Here is a 6,000-nt window from a genome sequence, read left to right as displayed (position 1 = left end):
CGATTTAACAATCTTGGTTTGGATTTATGTTTTTTTGCTGTTCTCACCGTTATTTGGTATAAATGACAGCTTCTTTAGCTAAAATTCGGAGACAAATATTGAAAAAAAAAAAAAAAATTCAAAGCAGCCATTCAACTTTTAAGGTGCCGAAGAGACCGTCTTCCACACATTTTGATTTCGTCGCTGTTGGTATTGTGTATTCATTTCCTCACGGTTTAGACATTGTTACCCGTTAACGACTTAAAATTGGAGCACATTTTTCAACCAAACTATTTTTGACGCACACAAAAAAGCACCTATCTGTACAGGGAAATGACTGTCGCATGCGTTTTTTCTAATATGAGCCACAAATAGTAGTTCCTTATGGGTAAAATTTATTCCAATTGATTAGCAGGAAAAATCGGCGTCGTGGATATATTTTAAGAATGCTATCCAGACAAAACTGCACTCAAGGGAAAATATAGATCATCCTTGATTAAATATTCTCTCTGCACGAAACAAAGAGAACTAATTTTGAGCTCGCCCACTCGGGAGAGCTCTTTGCGATCGATTTCTTTTAGCATTGGTAGTGTCCATGGCGACAAATGGATGGTTCTCGTTGCCGTCGGAGGAACGGCCAAAATCCCATTGATTTCAACGTCTAAAAGTTGAATTTTCGCGGGTTACAGTTTTCCTCCGTCGAACATTTCCGTTCCCTCATTCAACTGAGGATTAATTGTTCCTCGTTTGCTACCCTAGAGAGCAGCACTTTCCGGTGGCCGAGCAGACTTGACTCACACCAACACGAATTTGTTTGTGTATGTGTTCACCTTTATGCTTTATGTATTTTTTTTCCGTATTTTTTTTGCATTTCTAATCCTTTTACATTTTCAAAAACTGAAGTCTTATTTTTTTGCTCTTCCGTTGCGATAAAATTATCAGCTGACTGCTGACTCAATGCTATCTTATTGGAGAATCTCCCAGTTTCTTCGGTTACACAGTGTTATGGAAAATCCTTCCTTCCATGCAAATAGAAATTTGGTGAAATTGGTTAAATTGTGATCATTGTAAGAAAATGCAGAGGCGCTCTACAAATCAGGTACTAGGTATTGTTCTAGTCCATCTTTCCCAGTCATTTTCCAATAAATTTCTTTGTACCATTTCTCTAGTATATTTTGTCTTATCTCACTCTTATCTTCTGTTTTATTCATGATTCAGTTCATTTATTGCAATGTAAAAAATTTGTCATGTTAATAGTTTCACGAAGGCGAGCTCTCCAACACAGTAGTGTTGGAACCAACAGCTTGTTTTTCCTTTCAAGAGATCCTTATTGTTCATATATAAATAGGCAATTCAATGAATAAGGAAATAATACAACAAATATTCAGTATTCTGGATCTTTCAAATTTATGCTACGTCAATATTCGCGAGTAATTAGCTTGAAATTAGCAGAAAGAAATTCCAGATGAATCGTTGGCAGCTGGAGGCGGAAATTTGCAAGTGCGTGTGATGTCTTTGACAGCCTATCAATGTTGCCAGGTTGTCAATACTTGTATAGCTAACAAGAAACCTCTTTATTCTCGATCAACTTACAGCGGTACAGCCGCCCAAGTTATTGAATAATGCACGGATATTGTGGAATATGCTAAGATCAATCCACGTCTCTGACACTGAACGTCTTGTTTATGAGGAATCATACTTTTCTCGAAGCAAGTCGAACTGAAGGAATGAATGAAACTCCTGAGTTTACACAGGATGCTTTGCTTAAAAATTACAATTGTCATACTGCATCACAAAAATCGAGTGTTTTTTCTTTTTCTCTCTTCATTATTTGTTCCAAGGGGCTTTTACTTTTTTAAATTTCTCAAAATTTATAGTGATGATCCTTCCCCTGGTGTTTGATTTTAATCCGGACGGGAACTTCTTAAATAGAGTAACAATATTTATCACAGAGTAATACCTTTTTTTGCACGGTTCCAAAATTTACGGGTTTCCAATCCATCGTTTTTTGTACCAAAGATTAGTCTTTAAACTTCAACGTTCCTTTCATCCTCTGAAAAAAATGAATACATCTGAAACATAGGCTCATAATTTTGAACGTGGCTTAATAAATAAAAGTCCATAAAATTGGAAAAAATGAGTTCGAGGTCAAATCTAAAGGATGAAAGAACTGTTTAAAAAAAATTCAATTTTCAAACGACCAAACTTTATTGTTATATTAATATCACCGGTGTATTCAGGAAAATGAAACGTTAAAGAGTTCCTTTTAAGAGTGTTTTCCCCGTCCAGAAGTGAATATTAGATAGGTCCGAGCATAGATGAGTGGTTGCGCGCTTATTTCGAGTTGAACATAAATGTAACACCTCTTTCTCTGTCATAAATTCCATCCTTTATGAGCCGTGGGAAGAGTCTTATGGCTGCGTGGCTGCCCAAAAATTCCAAATGCGAGGCCAACCGCAAAACTTCGCGCGCAAAAATTCGCTCAACGACCACAAAAGCATCTGACTGTTCTAGATGGGATCCGAATTTGAGGCTACCAGGGTAACTATTTTAATTTCTTGGCCAGCTCACCTTGTTCCAGCTGTCGTTGATACATATTGATGATCCTCTGACCAGCTGTTATAGGGTTCGCTTTAGAAACCTCCTTATGGTTCTTCCTTCCTAGACGTTAGAGGTCGGAACTCCAGTTTATTTGCATGGAGTTCTACGGCCTAATATACAATATTGAAAAGGAGAACTTCCCAAAGTTCATAGAGCTTAAAAGGACCACGTTGAGCAGAAAAAACCCAAGCTGCATCAGCATTTTTCATTTAACTGAGCGCTTTAATATTTTACAGGAGAGCGTTTGTGAGGATTGCTTTTAAAATTTCAACGATTTTTTTTTTTGTGTTACGCAGAAAATTCACTGAAATTTGCACAACCGTTTTCATGTGAAAGTTTAAAATGCTCTCATTTTGGCTATAGCTGATGTGGCTTGGTTCCTTCCTGCCTAACAAGATCCAAATATTATTTTTTTACCTCCGTCTTGATTGGAATTACCTAAATGGCTTTTGAGAAGCCCAGAAGGAAGGAGAAAGGTTGAGAAGCTCCTTAAATTTCTGAACAAATGGGCTGATTCTAAGGAGGCATTATAGCTCTTTGGAGAACGGTTTGATAGTCGATCGATAAATTGATGATATCCGGATTTTCGAACATTGCTACAGAAATCCCGACTGAATATCATAAATATTTTTGTCAGTTCAAAAAGTTTTAAAAAATGTCCAAAAATCCAGGAGTCATTGACCACTCAATCGATCAACGAATTAATTTTGTAATTAAATCAATTAAATTACAGAAATATAGGGATTCCGAAATATAGAGTGTTTTAAACATCAGGTATAGAGGTCTTCAAAAGAAGAACCAAAGTGATGGAAGCTGTATGATCAGTACGGACGCTATAAGAATGATTTATTGATTAACTATTATGCCCGCAGATAACAACTTCTCAAATTTTTCCATCGAAATCCGGGAGAAAAATCCGTCAACAACCAGCCCTCCTTTTGAGCGTCGAGTGCCGTTGAAATGAACACCAGCTCAAAAGGAAAATTTACAGTTCATAAATAACTGACGCCGTGGATGCGAGCACTGGATGTTTGAATTTTTTTGTAAACAAGCATCAGGACGATGAGCTCACACTGGAATGTTCAATGAACCATAACTACAACCGGTAGCATTCAAGTGGTGGTAGAATCCGCGATTATCCGCTGACGCATGTGGTTCAAAAAAATGAAATTCATTCTTGAGAAGTAAGCGGTGATCGACACAGTAGAGTTAAAAGTTCGAGTGATAAAAAAAGAGGAGTGAGGAATAGGGAGTACACGGAGAAAAATTCAAAAATAGCTTCGTGAACAGGCTTTCTCAGGTTTTATGGCCTAGCGGCGCCAACGCCAATACCCTTTAGCAAGAAAATACGTCAGGTTTACTATAATACTAACCGGTCGAACCAATGCAATTAGCGGCTTTCAATAGATAATCATTTTCTTATTATTTCAAAGTTGTCTGTATTGGCTTGTTATGACAACTTTTATGCATTTTCTGAAATGGTTGTGTGAAGCAGCCCTCATGTTTTCATTTTATAGAAAACACGGTTTCGACCCTTGCAATTTTATTTATTTAGATAAATGTATAAAGATACGCTCTAAACCTTCTCTGGGATTTGTTTTCTCAAATAATTTCTCTGTAGTCAAGAATCAAGATTCCAAGGCTGGAAATCAATGGCTACCTAAATAGGTTTCATTTAAGTTTCTTAGAAAAACTCCGAATTCCTGAAACACCTCCTCTAAAATTAATGTCACTCCTTTCATTGTGTTAGGGAAGCACTTAAAGTTTATTCGTTTCGAATGAAAGAAAAATTGAGCTTATAGCCGATTTTTTTTATTATTGGCAAACAAACTGAGACCATGCTTAAAGAAAACAGGGTGCAAGAGAAAGTTTATTTAAAATTTACCTGGTCAATGATACCTTGCATCATGGTACATTTTTAATAAATATTCTCTTCCTCACTTTTTTTCTTTTTCTTCTTTTTAGCATGACCTGAGTTTATTCATTATTAAAATGAAAATCGGGTGAGAGCTCAAATTTTGTTTCTCTCATTATGAGTAGCCGAAAACCCAATGATTTTTTTATAATTTCATGACCTAAGTTTAATTCCTCCTTAATAGGTATAATTTATATTCTTAAAACTTAAATAATTTTTACAGCTTTTTAAAATATCTTTCTTGTCATTCTTTAGAAGGTTAGCCTTTGATTAATCTTCTAGCTTGCTTACTCAAGACTCCCTCGCAAAATGAAATCAACGGATAATATTTTCAGTTCAATTACTCCGCAACTATAGGCCAAGATAAGTTTCTTCTTTTATCTTGTTGTATACGTACTCGCGATTCAAAGCCATTTTTGGCACACTAGGTAGGTACATTCACTATGTTAAGCTGCTGAGCTATGACCTGATGTACTGATTAAGACGTCATAGGATTCCAAAATTACGCTCGCACTTCCTTTTACTTACAATTAGAGACGTGGAATCTTTTTCAAACGGAAGGAAAAGCCAGTCACCTGAAGTGTAAAAACAAGCAGGAAGCTCCAACGCATTGGCGTCGGAGAGCGGCTCTGGGGGCAGTAGTTGTAGTCAAGAATGAGGGCCTAGACACATTTTGTCATTGATGTACAATCCGACAACTGTCGATTCATGTTTTGTAACTTAGCAGATTTACGTAGCCGGTGTATAAATGTGTATTGGGCTTTGATATGGCGAATACATGGCATTATCACTTGTTGTATACTTTTAATTTTGAAAGCTCTTTGGAGGTCCGCTTCCTAAAAAATCTCTGGTTGATAAGTCGTTTAGCGAGGCTGCAAAAAATTAGCATTTTTATATCTGAAAGTGTAGGTATTGGTTTTTTGTATAATTGTTTTTTTGGATTGCTGGAAAAGTAACGCATACTTCTATAATTTAGGACTGAGTCAGGGAAATATAAGGTTCGTTAAATAGTAAATATTCCTAGTACCGTGTGACACTATTGTTATCGAAAAGTTTTTGCAACTTGTCAAAGAGGTTGTTGAATGATCTTCGAATAACTTTTGATGAGCTAGAGGTAATGGTTCTATCTGCAGCTCGTGGACTTCTGTACGATATTGTCCAGAATCATCTAAATTTTCAAAAAGTGTCCGCTTGTTCGATACCCAATTTGCTCATTCATGCATACAAGGAGAAGCGCATGAAAGCTTTAGCAGACATTTTGGAGATGAATCAAGAATTAGATGAAGAATTTATGACTTAAATCACGGCACCTTAATCACGGGATGACCTTAATTACGGCAACTATTTATTGTCCATGAGATGCAGATGGTTCCATTTCCCTAGCTCATCAAAAGGCATTCGAAGATCAATTTCATCAGCCACCCGTACGAACCACGTTTCTAGTGACCCGTACTTGCTTCGCACGTATGAAACATACAATCAGAGAAAACAGAATTCATCTTACA

This window comes from Bemisia tabaci, chromosome 1 (assembly GCF_918797505.1).
Source record: "Bemisia tabaci chromosome 1, PGI_BMITA_v3".
NCBI lineage: Eukaryota > Metazoa > Arthropoda > Insecta > Hemiptera > Aleyrodidae > Bemisia > Bemisia tabaci.
Note: the sequence above shows the minus strand (reverse complement) of the source record.